This window comes from Gavialis gangeticus, unplaced genomic scaffold, assembly GCF_001723915.1.
Source record: "Gavialis gangeticus isolate Ggan-Ray unplaced genomic scaffold, GavGan_comp1, whole genome shotgun sequence".
In the NCBI taxonomy this organism is placed as follows: domain Eukaryota; kingdom Metazoa; phylum Chordata; order Crocodylia; family Gavialidae; genus Gavialis; species Gavialis gangeticus.
The window spans coordinates 23,815,538-23,834,424 of record NW_017728993.1 but is presented as its reverse complement, the minus strand read 5'-3'; the positions used below and the strand labels follow the sequence as shown (position 1 = coordinate 23,834,424).

General features: G+C 44.4%; 1 long non-coding RNA gene across 1 annotated transcript; it reads right to left on the bottom strand.

The window, feature by feature from the left end:
• Positions 1–740: 740 nt before the first annotated feature.
• On the bottom strand, positions 741–18,239 carry LOC109305374. Its single transcript, XR_002099608.1, has 3 exons — positions 18,151–18,239; positions 12,267–12,271; positions 741–751 (listed from the first exon to the last, which is right to left on the bottom strand). It is a non-coding gene; the product is annotated as an uncharacterized LOC109305374 (long non-coding RNA).
• Positions 18,240–18,887: the final 648 nt, after the last annotated feature.

Here is an 18,887-nt window from a genome sequence, read left to right as displayed (position 1 = left end):
GTCCACCAGCTCTGAACTCTTCCAGATGTTGGGTGTTGTTGGTTAACGGTCTGTCTCCAGTGTTTTATTCCCCATGAGGTCAGGGCCTTTTGATTTCAGAGGTGCTGTCATCTTTGCAGCTCCTTGGACTTCGGTAGGCTTTGATGTCTTAACATTGGAAGGCTCCCTGAACTGGACACTCACCCGGTAGCGGTGATGGAGTCTCACCATATTGGACATGTGAACTCTTAATCCTCTCTTGGCCTGTTGTAGTCCCATTTCTTAGCCTTCCTGGTACACATCCTGGGTACAGGCTCTCTGTCCATTATGTCTTCGTGGAAGTGGGAGACTGAGGCTCAGCTACCCTACCCACCCTACCAAGTGGGCGCATGTACATGAGACTCTTACTGCATATTAGCCTAATAACACTGTGCAGTAGTGTGGTGGTTAAAAACCGTGCTAATAGCCTACTGAGCATTGTTATTAGGGTAATGCGCAGTCAGCAACACAAACAACTGTGCGCTGGTGCTACTCTAGTCAGAGCCAACCCTTGGGTAGGGTGATAGTTATTACTTCATTAAAGAAGTACTAGACTAAATGCGCAGTAATTAAGGTGCATTAATGAATGTGTAGACGCACTCACTGATGACCCTCCATCCTCTTTCAGTAGCTTAAGCAACTCTATTCCCGGAGCACCAGCCTGGTGGTCACGCTCTGCTTGCAGTTCAGCTCTTCATGGACACATGAGAGTTGCAGCCAATAGACTCACAGGCTCCAGGAGGGTCCCAGGCACCTGTCCTTTCTTTGCTGGAGCTAGCACAAAAAAATCATGGATCTGGAAAAAAAAAAATAGGCACCTGCATGCCTTCCCCTTGCTTTAGATACCCTACCACTCTGGGGTGATCTTCAGACTCAGACGAGACTCTAAGGAGCTCCATCAGGACTCATAGTAGATTGAAGGTGCTCAGGATTTCCAGGATTTCAGGAGCTCAGGATTTCCAGCCATGCCTGACTTCTCTGACTCTGTCTCTCTTTCTCTCACTCTTATGCAGCCAGTTCCTTCCTACTTTGGCTGACCTCACTTCTAAATTTATGCCATTTTCTGCAATAGTGCACCCTTCTCTTCCTCACCAGCGTCCAAGCCTCCTCCGTCTCTGTGAGGCCCTCTGAGGTCTTGTGTCTTTCAGACTGGTTTTCCAAGCCCTGGTGCCAGCTCTGGATCTCTTAGCTCTGCTTGTGGATAAATTTCATTATCCCAAGACCTCTCTCTTCAGACAGATTTGGCCAGGTTATGGCTCCCTGGACTTCAACATCCTGTGCTCTTATTTTAATGGGATCCACTGACGTTTAGCACCCCGTCATTATCCCGGGGCTGGGGGATGAGTGATGTTGACCTGAGAGCAGATGGCTGACTTCCCATCCGCTGAGACATGGCATAATACAGCTATTTCATAATCTCAATCAACTGTGCATAGAAAGAGTCCTTAAATTAACCTTTCAGGGAAGGCCGTTGTGAATATGCCATGTGTCCCTTCCCTGCACACAAATTACTCTAAACGACCACAATGTAGGAGATTAGGTTAGTCCATCAGAGGCTGGTTCTTCCAGATTCAGAACATTTACAGTTGCTTTCAACTTAAGTAGGAGCTGCCTGTACTCAGCATTTATGAAAATCAGGCCCAGGGGCTTTACTCAGGTTAGCAATCCGTTTAAAAACCGTGTGAGCCCATATCTTACTTTATCGGCGAGAGACTGTATTGCCATTCATTGAGTTGGAGGACTTGGAAGTCAGGAGCGCAGCTGTCTATTCCTTGGTCTTCTACTGTCTTGGATAAGTCTTTCAGGTCCTGGAGACGCAGAATCGCTGCTGCTCACAGGGGTTTTTCCCCAGCATTTTGAGTCTATCCATAGCCATTCTGTAGATGACACTGTTCCCTATAGCAGGCACATAACAACCTTTATTGCCAATTGTGGACATACAGAGTTAGCTCCTCATGTGGATTTGAAGGCAGGATAAACCACCAGCTGAAGATGACTTCCTTTAACTAGGAAGTGTCACTGCGTGTTCCCAGCAAAGCCATGCTGTTGAGTTCTGTATGGCAAATGCAGAAGTATTAACCATTGTTTCTTCAGCTTGAGATCTGCACCCCGGCTTCAATCAAAGCTCATGCATGAGTCCCATAGATTTTGGTAGAGCTCCTCACATGAGCAAAATGTTTGTACAAGCTGTGTAGACTTTCAGTGAACGGACTAAGTTTTCCCTCCTGTTGGTTTGATCTCAATTACTGTTAAATGGATATGTCGTTAAAACTTGGCACCTACCGTCTCTGGCATGATTTAGAAATACCAGTTAACCTCATGCTTGAGGTTATGCTTTTATTGTGGTAATAGTTCATAAATTCAATGGCAAAGAAATGGTGGGGGGGGAGCAGCATTCATAGCGGAGCTACCAAGGTCACTTGTTGCTTGCGTAGAACTGCTGGAAAACCACCTTGCCATGTGTATTTCCCTATGGAGAAGGATTGCCTCTTTGGAGCAGCAGTTTGGAAGGCTAATGACCCCCTTCCTTTTTTGCTAAGTCAACATCCTTGACTGAATTACATTTCCCATGATCCTATGCCCCACCCTCCGTATTTCCCCATGTAATTGTGTGAAGGGTTCACCATGACAGTCATGGAATTTCTTCCAACTCACGGTTTCTGTGACTGTTGTGACAAAGTCATAGCCTGACTCATGTCATTTCCATCGCATAAACGGGTTGCATAGAGAGAGTCCCTAACATTGCCATAACACAAGCAATAAACTCCTTGCTCTGATATGGCAAAGAGTTTATTGCTTGTGTTAGGGCAATGTTTCAGGAACCCAACAGGGTCAGCACTACCTTTTGCTGGGCATAGAGAAGGACACAGTCCATGCTCCAAGAAGCTTGCCACCGGCCAACTTCTGTGCAAGCACTGACCATACTGCATGTTACATATCTACCTTTTTTCCAAAGTACCCATGGTTGGAGGTACCTCCATATTCAGGTTCTGTACTGCCCTGGTGACAAATATTTGAGTCTGAAGTTTGAGACTATTTGCACTAGGGATTTTGACTGAGCTGTGGCAATGTTTCTGCTGGAACTACAACCTGAAGTTTTCAGGAGTTGCCCAGTCCACTCAACGTCAGACCAGTCACCACATTTGAAATTAGGAAAGAATTTTACCCCATGGTCAGATTGGGTTTGCCTTCCTTTAGTGGGGGGCACAATCCTCATCCTTGATTGGTAACAACTCTTGCAGTTGGCAACTCTTGCAGTGGCATCCTTGCATGGTAACAACTCTTGCAGTTGGCAACTCTTGCATGGTAACAACTCTTGCAGTGGCATCCTTGCATAGTAACAACTCTTGCAGTGGCATGCTTGCATGGTAACAACTCTTGCAGTGGCACGCTTGCACAGTAACAACTCTTGCAGTGGCATCCTTGCATGGTAACAACTCTTGCAGTGGTACGCTTGCACGGTAACAACCCTTGCAGTGGCATGCTTGCATGGTAACAACTCTTGCAGTGGCACGCTTGCACGGTAACGACTCTTGCAGTGGCACGCTTGCACGGTAACGACTCTTGCAGTGATAGGACACTGATTGCCATTGTTTCCTTACTGTACCTTTGGCAGGTTCAGATGCATTTGGTGTCTTTGGGTAATGGGCCTTGTAGTGGTGTGCCAGGGTTGAATGTGTAGTTTTAGAAATAGGTTAGGCAAGGACTTGTATGAGTTGGTTGGAACAGGGATGATCCTGCTTGGAGCGGGGGGCTGCACTAGATGATGTCTGGAGGTCTGTTCCAGTCCTACTTTTCTGTGATTCTATGGTTTTGGTTAAAATGGTCTTCTTGCAATGACGAAACAAGGCTGTTAAGCAGAGGGGTAATAAGAAGGTGCTGTCCCTTGGACAGCAGGGGCAGCAAAGGTGGTGGCAGTGGCCAGGTCAGTGCCAATGTGTTGGGTGAGCTGGCAGTGGCAGCAGCTCTGTTTTTGCACCCCCTTAACTCAGCACCCAAGGCTTGCACTACTGTTGTCCAGGGAACAAAAAGGATCCCACTCCCCAGAAAATCAGGCAGTCCCTTCTATCCTGTCTTTGAAGATCTCCCCTCTGGGATCTCATAATGCTTGTGTTTGAATGCTTTCATGAAAAGCAGTCAAGTTAGATGCGACTGTGATCACACTTGAAACAAATCCATTTAAAAATTCAAATAAGATGGGGCAATAGGGCAATATTTAGTCAGAATTTCTTGGCTTCAGTTGGTTTTATGTGTCCCTGAAAAAGTTCCTTGAAAAGGTTAATATTTCTGATGATTCTCTTTTTTTGAAATCTTCCTGAGGCCAGCTTGACAAGAAGCATTCTGTATTATCCAAAGGCTCTTAGATCCATTTGGTAATACAGCAAACAAGACACTACACATTTCTTTAAGTGATTGTGAAGGGGAAAAACAGACTTTGCTGGGTCACAGCAGTCAGCAAACTGTGAAAGTCAACAAGACAGGGCCACAAAGCGAAATGGAAAAGAAAGGGGGACTTCTGTGTTCAGTGTAAAAAGCCTGGCCATGGAAGCTGTGGGAGATAAGTGCTGGGTGAGACTGGCCCACTTACTGATCCATAACTTAATTTGAAGAAAGAACACGTCCTAAAAGGTAGCACAGCTGTGTGAATGGGGCTTCAAAGGTAGACAAACCAACCTTTCCAGTGTATAAAATGTCTGCATTACCGGGGCTATAAGGTAGCTGTTGATATACCTACTTCTATAAGAGGCTCTTGGAAATCTGGCTATTTCCACTATTGGGACATCCTCTGCAATCATTTGCTAATCAGGAGAGGTTTCTGACTGCATGAGAGAGAACTTGCACAGGTTCACGAATGGGAGACGTTGTGTTCAAGGGCTTGCAGTAACAGTAGTAAGATTTGTAAAAGATGCTATATTAGTTAGGGACCTCACTCCCATTGACTTCCAATGGAAGCCAAGTGCCTAACTTAGGTACTTTCGAAAACCTGATGCTCACCAGTTGGAATCCCATTTTACTAGACCAAGCGTGGGCAAAATGCCATCTGGGGGCCTGATGCGGCCCGCCAGGCCACTCTATCTGGCCCACGGGGCCCCTAAAAAATTTAGAAAATGAATATTTATCTGCCCTGGGCTGCCTGTCATGTGGCCCTCGATGGCTTGCCAAAACTCAGTAAGTGGCCCTCTGCCCAAAATAATTGCCTGCCCCTGTACTAGACTTTGTATACATTTATTTTAGAGAGGTGGACCCTACTCCTCTGAACTGGAATTGAATCTGAGTTCCCACAGCTGAGAGTCAGAACATCTGTACACAGTCCCCAAATCCAGCCATAGCTACAACTTCTCCCTGAGGGCAACACCATTTTCACCTTTCATGGGAGTTCATGCACAGTACTGCATAATCATAGCCACCATAGAAACCATAGCAATTAAGGGCTGGAAGGGACCTGGCTCATTATTCACGTGTACTCTCATGCAGCAATGGGAACACAAGGCCACAAGTGGCCAGCAGAACAGGATCCTGAAACAAAGTTCTTTGATAGTAACTTAGAGGTACATGCCATTTTCTACTCCTTTTTGATACCCTTTTTGCCTTGGGCGGTTAGGCAATATTGCACCTTTTGCAGGTTGTTTCCATTTTGAGGGGCAATGAATACTGAAGCTGGGATATGTGTGAAGTGATCATATTCATTTATAAAGAACATGCCATGCTGTGATTCTCTGAACTTAACAGGGATCTCGCAGCAAGAGAAAATGTCTTTGTTCCTAGCCTCTTTCTAGTCAGCACTTTGACTGTGTTTGCTCTCTCGCAAGGCACAGAGGGAAGTGATTGGGCCCCTGCAAGTGCTCTACAGCCATGACCAAACGGAAGTGCACAGCTGCAAAGCACTTTGAAAGGGCCCAAATCCATGAAAATCTGAACCCACATTGCATGAGGGGTCAGAGGAAAACGTTTCAAAACATAGTATCTTTTGTAACTTGTGTCTGCACTGCCTGTCAGCCTTGGAGCTGTTTTCTGAATGGGAGGGGGGAAAGGGAGTGAAGGGAATTTGGTGGGGGGGGGAGTGCTGGAGTGTTGGGCAGGTGTATTGGAGGCCACCCACCCCACCCTCCAGCACCAGCTGAGACCCCTAGAACGAGCTCCCTCTGCTCCCTTTCCCCTGAAAACAGCATTCAGGCTAAGGAGGAGGGGAGGTTGTTAGGGAAAACCTGCTGCAAGCTCCCAGCCAGCAGTTAGATTCCCTAACACCACCCACTGCTTCCCCCAGGCCCAACAGTGAACTTCTGTTTGGTCTAGGGGATCATTGTAACTCAAAACGCTTCCTGCAAAGTGCTATGAGTTACAGTTGCACTTCTGTCTGCACCCTTAGCTTCCTCACCCTTAGCATTTCTCACAGGCAACCACCAACCACAACTGAAACCTAGCCCTCTGCATGTGCATTCAGTCCCTGGTGAGACTCTTCAACCTACATAGCCCAATTTCAGACTGGCCTCTCATGGGATCTGTATTGTTGGCATTGGCCCCTACATTTGCAGTGATCTTACTCCTAGAAGGAACTTAATTACTTCTTACATTCATCCTGAATGTAGAAGGACTCACACATTCCCCAGCTTCAGGGTGGTTTTACCTAACCAGGTCTAGAAATTTGATATGAAAGACTTTGGGTGCAGCTGGTGAAAGGCAGCCATGAAAGGCAGAGGATATGGGCACACAGAGAAATGACCATGACATAAGTCAGGACACAAGCTTCTAGCACAAGGGTGGGCAAAATGTGGCCTGTGGGGTGGATGCGGCCTGCCAGGTCATCCTATCTGGCTCATGGGGCCCCTAAAAAATTTAGAAAATTAATATTTATCTGCCCCTGGCTGCCTGTCATGCGGCCCTCGATCATTTGCCAAAACTCAGTAAACAGCCCTCTGCTCAAAATAATTGCCCGCCCCGTCCTAGCATGTCAGATATTTTATAGTAACTGATTTTACCTACAGAGCCCTAGACAGGGACCTTGCGTCTGATCGCTCATGTTTATTATCTGCATTTCATGCAGAATTAATTAAGAAAATATTGTAATCACGGCCAAAACAATGTTAACAACTTCATGTAAACAAGTCATTGAAGACTTTTCAGTCATTAAAAGGCCAGATGCTATTGTCAGATGCATTGATTTATGTCCAGAGGAGCATCACTGGAATCAGCAGTTATCCCATCTTTATATTGACACATTTCACATCATATCTGCTCATTGTTAGACACGACATACTGGGTTCATCTACACATTCATTAATGTGCCTTAGATACTGGGCATTTAGTTTAATACTTGCTTTAAAAAGTACTAGCTAAATGCGCAGTAACTAGAGTTACTGCGGAGTAGCGTCGGTGCATGGTTATTTTGTGATGCTTGCTGTACATTAGCCTAATAACACTGTGTAGTAGGCTATTAGCACAGTTTTTAACTTCCACACTACTGCACAGTGGTATTAGCAGGGATCCTGGTTTTTTCTAATTAAAAAAAATCCCCAATTTTTGGATTTAAAAAAGTAACCCAAAATCCCCATTTTTCCATGATTATAATGAATACCACTAATATACAGATACGCTAATATATAGATATATATATAGATATAGCTATATATATATATAGCTATATATGAGTAGTGTTTCATTTTAATCATGGGTTACTTTTTGGGTTACTAATATGTATCTAGATATATCTAGATGTATTAAATATTAGTGGTGTTTCATTTTAATCAGGGAACAATATTGATTTTGGCTTACTTTTTTAATCCAAAAATTGGGGATTGTTTTTATCAGAGAAAACCAGGATCCTTGGTTATTCAGCTAATGTGCAGTACGCATCTCGCATAGACGTGCCCACTGTGTTTTGATTTTGCTATTGCAAAATCCCACTGGCAGCAAGTAGACTTTGTGACCCTCCATTCAAAATGTGGGTGGCGGGCGTCTGCGTGCTCTTCCCTCTGGGGTTCAGGAGGGACATTTTTAGATAGAAAATCCCCAGTTGCTATTTTATCACATTTCCCTGTGTCTCACCTATCTGGTTATCTTCAGGGCAAGGAAGAGGTGCTCAATTGCTAAGTAAAGACCCTTCTAAACAGCCTCTGTGAAATCTGTGCTCCCTTTGAAAATTCCTCATATACATCCCCCAGGGGTTAAGCCTGTTATCATCATGTTTAGTCCATTATGAAGCCTATGCCAGAATCTGACACCTTCACCCTAAATACTTCTGGTGAACGGGTCTGTGACTGAAGGATGCGGAGAAAGCTGAACAAGGCGGAGAGAGGGTGTGGGAGCCGGGGAGGAAAGTGCTGCTTGTGATAACACAAGATCAGATTTCACTAAATCCCTCTTTAAAGCCAATTGAAAACCACTCCTGTCACTTGACAAGGTTCCTCTCTCTTTCCATGATGTACCGGTAGCACTCGAGTAAGGAGAAGGGGCTCTGGAAATGAAAGCTTTATTTGCTCTATGAAAGAGCATGACAGTGTGTTGAGAGAAAGGGTTGCTGCACTAGACTCCGAGTGTTAAAAAGGCCTCCATTTATCTCCCTCTCTTTTCTTCTTCTTCTTCTAAGGAATCCCCAGTTCTAATCCTCCGCTGGGATTTTTCACAGTCGTTTGATAGTGTTAATATTTATCCTGGCTCAGAGATGACCTAACTCTGTCATGTCCTCTTTTGGTGCCTTTTATCTCATTGCATCTAGGAGGTGGTCCGCGTGTTTTTAACTATATTTATACCCCCAACCTGGAAAACCGATGGGCAGAAACAGAACCGAATGTCTCTAACTCTCTGATTTACCTTTCTCTTCTCTTAGCCTGCACAGTCTCAGCTCTTTGGTAATTTATTTATCCAGGGGGAAAGGGAAGCTTTTGGGCAGCATGATAAAGGTGCTAATGTTGGAAATAATTTGACAGTCCAGCAATCCTCAGACTCCAAATAAAATTCCTCAGGCTATTTTTCATCATTGAAAAAACACAGGTTTATACTCACTTTTGAGTATGGAAGTTCAGTAGCTCAGAGAAAGGGGTCCTGACATTGGTGGAAGTATTGACTTCCAGTGATCAGAGGCCACATCTACATGAGATGCTGACTGTGCGGTTGTTACTGCACAGTCATTTAGTACTTGCATACATGAGCACTAAATGACAGTGCAGTAACTAGCTTTACTGGACAGTAACAGCCCTGCGTGGTTTCCTGGTGATGTTTATTGCACAGTAACTCATTACTACTGCACAGTAGTTTGTTACTACTGTGCAGTAGCGTCGCATCATGGTTCGTGTCCCACAATGCTTCTGTGCAGTAGTAATGAGCAGTAAGCGTCTCACGCCCAGAACGTTCTTGAGCTTTGCTTCCTTTAGGACCCAGTGCGCGTGTCTACATGTGCACATTTACTGCGTAGTAACCGACACTACTGCACAGTATGGGCATGTATTTACACGTGCATGCTCATACTGTGCAGTAAATAAGGTGACTTATGCTGACTTGAGTGTAAATTTGATACCGGCATTATGCAGGTATCAAATTTACACCCAATTAATTACTGCACAGTAACACATGTAGACGCCTTACTGAGCAGTAACACCGTGTGTGTGGACTGACTCAGGACCAACTTTAGCCCCAAGTCAGTCCACATACAGCGTTAATATGTATGCTTTAATGCCCACATGTGTGGTTGCTGGCCTATTCCAGCTTACTGCACAGTAAATTTAAACTGGCATAAATGCACACATAGACACACCCAGTGCGAAGCCCAGAAAAACTATGGGTCTCCTTCAATAAAGTCAAGTGCAGAATAGGAATACGCAGACATTGTTTCCGGTGGAGACAAACATCCAGCATATCTTTCCACTTAAAAATGCAAAATACAGAAGTGGATAAGTTGGAAAACAGGATATCTTCAGATAGTGCCAGTTCCATAGTTGCCAGCTTTTGCTGTTTTCTTGTGTGAGTCGCCCAATCGTGAATATTTACCTTAAACCCACCAGACCTGGAGCCGGGTGATTAACTGAGAATCTTGCCTGTCATTTATATAAGTCAGTGTTTGGCCCTTGTCACTGTACAGAAAAGCTCAGAAATCATGACCCCATTAAGATACAAAAAGACAAGAGGCAAATAAAAGAATCCAAATGTAATTATTTAAAAATGTCCCACGATATTTAAGAAGCAAGGATTTTAATGGATGAAATCTTTTATTAAACCAATGGTATTTAACGCACTCTTGCAATTTTGAGGATGATATTTAAATGTGGGGCTTGGTGGTACTATAATACTCTGTCAGCGATTTCAATGCTACCTAGGTTTTACAGTGACAAGAACTTTAAAAAGATGCATAACTGCCCCATGTCTTAGATATCTTAGATGGGGGGTGGGACCTGGTCATCTGCAAGGCCCCTTCCAGCCCCTAACAATCTATGAATGTACTGTGAGAAAAAGACCTTCATTTGGAATAGCTCTATTTCAGATTTCTAAGAACGTTTGAAACCAGCTATTTCAACACTTTCCTCCATGACTCATGACAGAGATTGGTGTGTTGTTGCAGACAACTCTCCATGGATACTGGGAGGGCCGTACTCATTTATTCTGGCCACATTGTTCATAGGGCTACAGACCCTGGGCTGCTACGGTACAGTTACTGATGAAGATGCAGGGATGCTCACAGTGGCCTGTTGTAATATTGCTTGTGAACACTTGCAGTCATTTTAAGAAAAAGAAGCAAAGGTCTTGATTTTTCCCCCATTACATTTAAGGGCAAAATTCTGACTTCTGGTCAATGTAATCTCAAACCTAACTTGACATGAAGCTGATTTAGAGTCTATTGTCTTATGGGGTGGTGGAAAAAGAAAACCAGGACCTTTTTTAGCATCACATAGGCTATATCAATTGTTCCAGGCACCTCATACGGCATAAACACTCTTGCATTTCCTAGCATATTCCCACTCTACCCCAGGTCACAACCATGTAGCTCTGACAGCCCATTTGAATATAGGCCTGGCAATGAGGTGGATACCAATGTTACCTGAAAATATGAAGCACAGTCATGGTGTAGCCCCTCATGAATACTATCAACAGCTCCCATGATTTTTTCCCTCTCCACCTTCATTTGTGAGTAAACCTGCTGCCGGTCCACTCTGATCAATTTTTGACCTCCAGCTATAGAATCTGTGCATTATTGACAGAGCAAATTTGGTCTATGGACTAGCTTCTGTGTAGACACCAGCCTATTCATGCTCGCTGTGCAGTAACTTACTGTGCAGTAAATTGCAGCTGGTGTAAATGCATGTGTAGACATGCCTGAGCTTTTATGGGGACCAGCAGCTCCCAGTGCCTGGAATATTATCTGTTTTCCGTCAGAACTCATCAGTGATGTGGAGCTTTCTTAATGTGCTCATGATACTTTCCAAAATAGGTTTGTGAAAAAAATAATTGATTTTATGTGGGAGAGGGGGGGTTGCATGTGCATTTGTGCACTTTTTAAAATCAAATGTTGGGACATTTTAACCAAGTTTTGCTCTCCACAAAATATTAGCTTTACAGGTGTGAAATGTCCACTAATGATGATGAGTTGTTCAGTTTGACCCCACCGTAAGGTATGTTACCGTCAGTCATGTGTGATAGATAACAGACTTCCTGTTTTAATGACCTGTTTCAAATCCCTTTTTGTCCAGTGGGATATAGTTCTCCCCTTGCCTTGCAAGATACAGGTGGGCTGATCAGACTCGTGGGCGAACACTTAACAGTGATGTCTTTTATGCTACACAGTTGAAAACTGAAGTGTGTTTCAGTCATGGTGACTGAAGACCTGTTTCTCTTTTCACTATTACGGACACTTTTGGCCATTCACACCAAAGTCAACCTAGAAATTACATAGTCAACCCACAAACCACGATAATTTAACTGTTGCCCACATTCAGATCATAGGCTCTTTATCATGGTTGCTGCAACACAAGTGATAGAGTCTAGCAAAGACCGTAAGAGTCAAGAGGAGCCTTCTGCTGTGTCTGTTGGGTCCTGGATTAGCCCTTTGAAGCTAGGGCAGAAGGAAATTACACCCAAAATGCTGTGTAGAACAAAACTAGTGAATGGAAAGCCAACCAGAGGGATAATCAGTAATACAACAGGCCCAACCTTCTGTATGGGTATCTACCAAGGTCACTGAAACCCTTGTTCATTTTTTAGGTAGAAAAAAAGTATGTGGATTTTCCATTGCATAACATATAGATCTATATTGCCCTTCTTACAAAATCTCTCTGCATCTGCTCCATCAGAATCAACCTAGGGAATCTCTTCCACCAAATTATCCCATAGCTATTGGCACAGCACAGTTCTGTATCTCTATACCTCAGAGAGAAAAATATATTGGTCAATATAATGCCAATAATGAATTCATGCACTGGCCCCTTGTCATGACATTCTCACTGCCCTATAGCATGAAAACCTTTCCATCACATCTGGCTTGGGAAGGAGCTCTTTTGAACAAGTCTTCTTAGTAAAACAGATTTCTTTTTTTTTTAGCTCTTCCACTAGCTCTGAAAAAATATATGCAGATTTATACAGTATGGCATATGCAAGATACTCAAGAAGGCATAAAATAGACATTAATCAGATATTAAAAGACGAACATGACAGGGAAAAATATACATGCGGGTGTCTTTATTATCAAGTCTGTTTATTTAATGGCATGTTTATGGGCTACCTGACTCGAGTAGGGTTGGGAAATTGGGGAAAAATGGAAAAGAAGGGGGGAGCCCACCCCTCTAAAACTACAGAAGTGTGGCTAATCTCCTAGTGGATCCAAAATGGAAACAAGTTACGTTTAATCTGTGTTGCTTGAAAGAGGTGGAATGAGGGGTTAGTAAGCTATCTGACAGTCTGAAGAGCTCATCTGTAGCTGGGGATTGGGCTAGAGAGAATACAGATATTTCTAAGCGTGGCTGGTATCAAATACATTGGATATGGATTTTGATCTACCGGGGCTAGTGCTTGCCCTTGTAAAACTCCCGCAGGAAGTCATGCCTGAGAAAAGACGGCAGGGCCGGCTATGGGGCGAAGGGGGCTGCTAGGAATTTCTTCGTGTGTTGTTTACAGTCTCTCTGGCCATTTCCCCTTCTGTGTTTCTTGTAATTTCTGGAAATCGGGAATAAGCTGATGTGATTAGACAAGCAGCGATCTGGCTTAGCGCTCCTCCGGCTTAAGAAAGGTGTTAAAGATTTGCCAAATTAGAAATACAGAGCTAATAGTGAGACTAACTAAGGAGGGCTGGCTAATGCCTTTATATCCAGATGCAAATGGGAGGGCATTATCGTGACGGACGGACGGATACAAGTTTGGCCAGTGAGAAATCTGCAAAGGAAATGTGATTCCCATGCGTGTAACAGCATTTTATAAGCAGCCCACTGTATCTACCTCTATGGGAAAGATCATATTTAGTAGCTGCGATAAATTTGTTAATGGCTCCTCGCTGATCAGTGCAGGGTGGTTGGTGTGTGTGTGCGCGCGCGCGTGCGCGTGTGGAGAGGGGTTTAGGTTACACTATTTTCAATCAAGCCTCCCCAAGTCGCCTTGCATTAATTAGTCTTAACCACACTGTTGCATGTTTGTAGAAGAGATCTCTGAATTCAAATCAGACTGACCCTAAAGGGACCGGCTCCCTGGCTTTTCTCCTCTCATCTCCTTAAATCTAAAAATTGCTAAGTGATCTCTGAGGCTCAGGCTTTCCTCGGAGATTAATGTAAGAAAAGCCCCAACATCTGCAAAAGTGACTGCTTTTGACAACCGTACAGATATCTTAAAGAGCAGGAATTTCCCTAATAAAACCCCTTAAAATAAGTCTTCTTAAGATTTCTTAATGCCACAGTGATCAGTTTGCATGTTTCAGAAATTCAAGATTTTTTTTATCTGCTTTGGAAAGTTATGGCGGGGGGGGATGAAGTAGGTTTATTTAAAGCAGAGAAGTATTTGAGAGGCAGGGCAAAGCTTAGGAACTGTTGATAAAACTGTAAATTGTATAGCTCAGGGAATTTGGGGAGAAGCTCAAGAGGACAAAGCAAAGCAGCCCAACTTGGCCATCAGAATAACAAGTGCCAAAAAGGGACAGTTTTGCTCACAAAAAACGGCTGAGTTTGCTGGCGATTAAAATAATTGAATTTGGCAATGTTACATCCTCTGCTCGATGTAACTCAACCGGGCTCCACTGACAACAGCGGCTGAGGCTTCCCCCACCAAGGAAGACAGTACATCAGCATGGTTTTAAATGTTAGCATGTGTTTAGGGCCCACTGAAGTCAATGGGAGTCAAGGACCTACTTAGAATTAATCCAAAGTGGGGACCTGTCATGAGTGTCATCTTAAATCAGAGGCTGAAAACTGGGTCCCAAACAAGTTTTGCACTTACATACTGAACAATTAGAGCCCAATCCAAAGCAACAGCCTTTCCACACACTTCAGTGGGCTTTTGGTGAGGTCTTTGTGCTCCATGGCATCTTCTGGCATTGTAGTTTCTGCAGGCTTTGAGGCCCCTTTATACTGGTCGGATGCTGGTGTACCTCCACTGGCTTTATCGGAGACATCCGCATGTCTCAGATGAGAACTGGGGGCTCTGGTGTATTTGGGTTGGGAAATGGAGTGACTACAAGCAAACCACCCATTGCAGACATCTTGGGTGAAATTCAGCTTGACTGGAATTAAATGAGTTTATGCAGGGATGAATCGGGCCTCACGGACTGCTACAAATTAATTCACGTGAGGATTGCAATCACGCACACAGTGACAGAGGAGGGTGCCTATGAACTTCCAAGAATGCTGACACCAGCGATGCTGTTACAGTCCACTCCTATATTGAGGCCTAAATCAAATCAATAATAAAGGCGTAACCAGTTATCAGACCAAAATCAACTATCCCAGTACACTTGGATTCTTGGGGTGTGTGCAGATGAAATGGGCGCCCTAAATTGAAGCGATGGGTTTTAAAAACACCACTTCAATTTAGGGCTGATTAAACCCCTGTGTTGTGCACACACCCTGCTGACTTACTTGCCTCTCCGGTGGGGAGGGGAGGGCGGGCTGCCAGCGGGTGGAGCGGTCCCTGGGATGTGGCAGGGGCTGATGCTTTTCTCTGCAGCAGTGGTGCCCCCCCTCAGGAGGCACCCACCCGCAGGCACCTGGCTCGGGTGGTCCCGGGGGCACTGCAGCCGCAGAGGGAAGCACCAGGCCCCCATGCAGCTCAGGCAGGCAGGCAGGCTCCAGGCGGGGCAGGAAAAAAAAGATCAATCTCTCACTTTTCTTGGGCAGAGCTGTCTTCCCAGGCTGCTGCCAGGCTGCCTGCAGGGCTTCCTGCAGAGCCCTCGAGCTGCACAGAGCCCGGTGCTTCGCTCCATGGCTGTAGGGGCAGCAAAGTAAAACTCCTTGAAAGAGTTTTAGTTTGCTACACCCCAAGTCATTTAAAGCTCATTACGCCACTGAATTTCCTACAGCAGCTAGAATTAATGCGCGATACGCTGCTGAGGCATGCAAACACCGACACCATTAAAGCAGGGCAAAAACATTTAGCTTGCTTTAAAGTGTTGTGCACACACGCCTCTCATTTTGCATACACATGGCCTTGGACTCACACTAGAGGACTGGCTCTGACCAAGCCAAACCCCTAGATTCAAACATCTCCACAAAATTGGAAAGCTCAGACCTAAATGCAAGAGAAGTTGATCTTAGCTGCTGGTGTCTACCTTCAATATGGAAATTCAGAGAATGAAGTTTATATCTCCAGGGCCTGATTACAGAATTATAGAAAATTAGGATTGGAAGGGAGCTCAGGAGGTCACATCTAGTCCAACCCCCTGCTCCAAGCAGGACCAGCCCCACCTACATCATCTCAGACAAGGTTTGGTCTACCCAGGTCTTAAACACCTCCAAGGATGGAGACTCCCCCACCTCTCTCTAAAGGTGGTGCTTTCGAGACAGACAAATGTAACTAAATGTACAGTTTATCCATAAAATATTGTTTATCCATAGAATATTGCTTTGACAAGAGTGTGACTCTGGACATTATCTGATAATATCTCCAAATGATCAAATAAACACAAGTTAAAGGAGTCCCAGATCACCTGATGGGCAGTAACCATTTTCATGAGCCTATATTTGTACCATGGTAAGTGAAATCTAAGCCAAACCTTTCCTGCAGAAATTAGTATCTGAGCAACTTCCCCATAAAATCCATAGAAACAACAAATTAGCTATTGAATTTCATGAAGTCTTTGGTCCTCCTTTCTTCTCAGAGTGCTGACTTGACTTGGAGCAGGATTTTAAATTTGAATTTTTAGATTTTGTCCATTTTCTTTTGTATTTTGTTTTTGGTTGGTTGGTTGGAGAGTAGAGTAAAGAAGATATTGATGGATTAGGAGAAAAAAAAAGAAAGAAATCCAGGTCCCTAGAGATCAAAAGGGCCTTGAATCATTGATCACTCTGCGGCTGATACGTAATAATTCCCATTAAAAAATAACTGAGTCACAGAACTAGACTCTGTTATTCTGAGTAAGCCATTTTTTTTCACAATAGAGAGAGCAGAAAAAGGCTGAGGGAGGTACAGAAACTTGCTGTTGAGAATTTCTGTTGGTGCCAAATGTCAAGGAACTAGAGAGAAAAGTATTTAATGCCGTGATAAATTGTAAGCAGATACATGGGAACACAACTGATTTCTTACCCAAAGATAGCATTGCACAAAGGGAGAGTGGTAGAACCATCTGTGTAGACCAGGTATGGCCAACCTGAGCCATGCGTGCAACGAGTGACATGCAAAGTCTCCGCGTGGCACACGGCAGCTCAGGGACGGAATAGGGAACACTAGGCCAGGGAGCAGAAAGCAGAGCAGCAGACTGGGAAGGGGAAGGAGATTGGAGTGGTGAAGGGCTTCCTTTTTTGGCATGCCTGTCAAAAAGATTGGCCAACTTTGGTGTAGAGTCTACACTGTAAACCATGTCTTTGTGTAACAACTGATCTGGAATCCCTCTTGGATGGAGAGGGGTGTTTCAAAGCTCAGTGAAGTCTCTTAAAATCTTTCCATTAACTGGGTGGGGCTTTGGGTGGCGGCCCTGGATATATAATGGAAAGGGACCGTGGACAGAATAAGGCATATGGATGTAGAGTTTCTATCTGAAGCTTTTTCCAATATCATGGCTATGTCATGTAGGACCAGACTGACTGCCAACGTATTCAGTGGGGGAGGTGATTAGGAATTTTCCAGGGGAAGGTGGTTGTGTCTGAAAATACTGATTCATCAAAAGCAAAGCAGACTAGGAAGGGGAAGGAGATTGGAGTGGTACTCGGGGGTTGAAGGGCTTTCCAGGAATTTCTCTATTTTAAGAGAAGATTTTTTTTGGTGAGCTCTTTGGTTGTTTCTACTATAGTTGGGAAAACTGTTGGACAAGCTTTTGAGCATCATGTGCCCTTCCTTGGGCCAGTTTTAACAAAGGTTTGTTCTGTTAAAAAACAAATTGTTGTGACAAGGTCAAAATATCCTGTTTCACTCGTTTTGAAACGGACCATTCAAGTTTGAAATGACTCTTTCATTTCCATTATTTTTATTAATTGAGTATGATATAGTCTAGAATCATTCAAAATAGAAATGAAATGTTTCAATCAACCCAAAACAATTCCCTTCTCCCCATGAATTTTCATATAATAGGAACTTTCTATTTGTTTTTTGGGGAGGGGAGGGGAGGGGGGTTATTTCATTTCAAAACGGGGAAAGATTCATTGAAATAGAAAGATTTCCGTATGAAAAAAACAAACCAAAAAAGCCGGTGTCTACCTAGCCCTAATCAGGACTAAGAATGAGATGGGATGTAGTTTGGGCTCTAGATTCAAAAGGGATAAGGCCAGTCTCAGCAACTGGATTGCCACTTGAAGCATCCAGGTCCAAAATTCAGATCTTCAAAGCCACTGCTCGACTGCTACTAGCCTTGGAGATGCCTGACATTAATGATCCTTTGACGCCTAATGCTTGCTTCTGGGCATGTCCAGAAGTACCTCACTCTTCACAACTCAACGCCTAATCTGCCCCGGGCTTTGTGGACCAGATGTTCTTCTGTCCATCAAGTCAGATTCCCTGCAGGAACTTGCTCTACACAAAAACGAAGGTTGAAGAGACCTCAGAGGGTCACATCTAGTCCAATCCCCCACTCCAAGCAGGACCAGCCCCAACTCCATCATCCCAGCCAAGGCTTTGTCTACCCGGGTCTTCAAAACCTCCAAGGATGGAGACTCCACCACCTCTATAAGTAGTCTGTTCCAGTGCTTTACTACGCTCCTTGTGAGAAAGTTTTCCCTAATATCCAACCTCAACTTCCCTTCCTGCAGCCTGAGCCCATTGCTCCTTGTCCTGTCACCCGCCCCCACTGAGAACAGCCCAGCTCCATCCTCTTTGCAACTCCCCTGCAAGGAGCTGAAGGAAGTGCCAGGATTGCCACAATTAGGATCAGGAAGGAGTTTTACCCCACAGTCAGACTGGTGTGGACGGTGGAGGTTTTTACCTTCCCCTGTAGAGGATGTAGGCCATGGCCACCTTCCTTGGATCTCTTGTGTATTTTAACAAACGACTTCCTGTCCTCTCAGTGGCAGGACAGTGACAGTGATGTGGTCGTCCTGCCTTACCAGTGGTGAACGAAAGGGTGATCTTGACATTTTCTGACATTGTACCTGGTAGTCATGCAAGAGGGATGTTTGTGCAATACTAAGAACAGGTTAGACAAACATCTGTCTCGGATGGTTTGGATAAAGATGGTCCTGCCATAAGCAGCTGGCTGAACCAGATGTGATCCCTGGAAGTCCCTTCTAGACCTACAATTCTGTGATTGAAACCCGGGCGAGACA